We start from the raw sequence: 469 nt of genomic DNA on the forward strand, positions 1-469 counted from the left end.
GTCGTGGATTATGGAAGGAGTATTGTGTAATGGTCGTCCAAGGTGATTCATGGCGTTCAGTTTTGTTATTGCGTATGAAATGCATGTTTGCGTATGACTGAATGAGCGCCTCTTATAAACTGTACTCTCTGGATGTTAAGCGAAGTGTTTTGTTTATCGTCTGGTTCTGTTATATTGTCATTTGCTCGTTTCATAGGAAGTGTAAATAGAGGGGAATGTCAGGAAAAATACTAGGAAACTCGTGAGTAAATGATCAGAAGGGAGTAGTTAGAAACAAAAAACAGAGAGAGGGGGAGAGCGAGACAGATAGATAGAGAGAAACAGTGAGAGAGGGAAACAAAGAGAGAGAGAGAGAGAGAATCCGGTGGGAATTTTTGCTGTATTAATTATTTCTCTCCTCATTCTTTCATTGTTTAGTTTGTTTCTGTTTGTGGAGGTTGTTCAACCACAGAAGAGGCTTAAAACATTT

General features: G+C 39.2%; 1 protein-coding gene across 3 annotated transcripts in view; it reads left to right on the forward strand.

Annotated features, from left to right (window-relative positions):
• Positions 1–359: 359 nt before the first annotated feature.
• The window catches only part of LOC115211618, a 49413-nt gene continuing 49303 nt past the window's right edge, over positions 360–469 (forward strand). Inside the window, exon 1 of one of the 3 annotated variants that reach the window (XM_029780230.2) lies at positions 360–469. This exon is cut by the window's right edge and continues 134 nt beyond it. The gene's annotated coding sequence lies outside the window, so the exon portion shown is untranslated. The other 2 variants (XM_036503192.1, XM_029780231.2) reach the window with 2 other exon arrangements.

This window comes from Octopus sinensis, linkage group LG5 (genome assembly GCF_006345805.1).
Source record: "Octopus sinensis linkage group LG5, ASM634580v1, whole genome shotgun sequence".
NCBI lineage: Eukaryota > Metazoa > Mollusca > Cephalopoda > Octopoda > Octopodidae > Octopus > Octopus sinensis.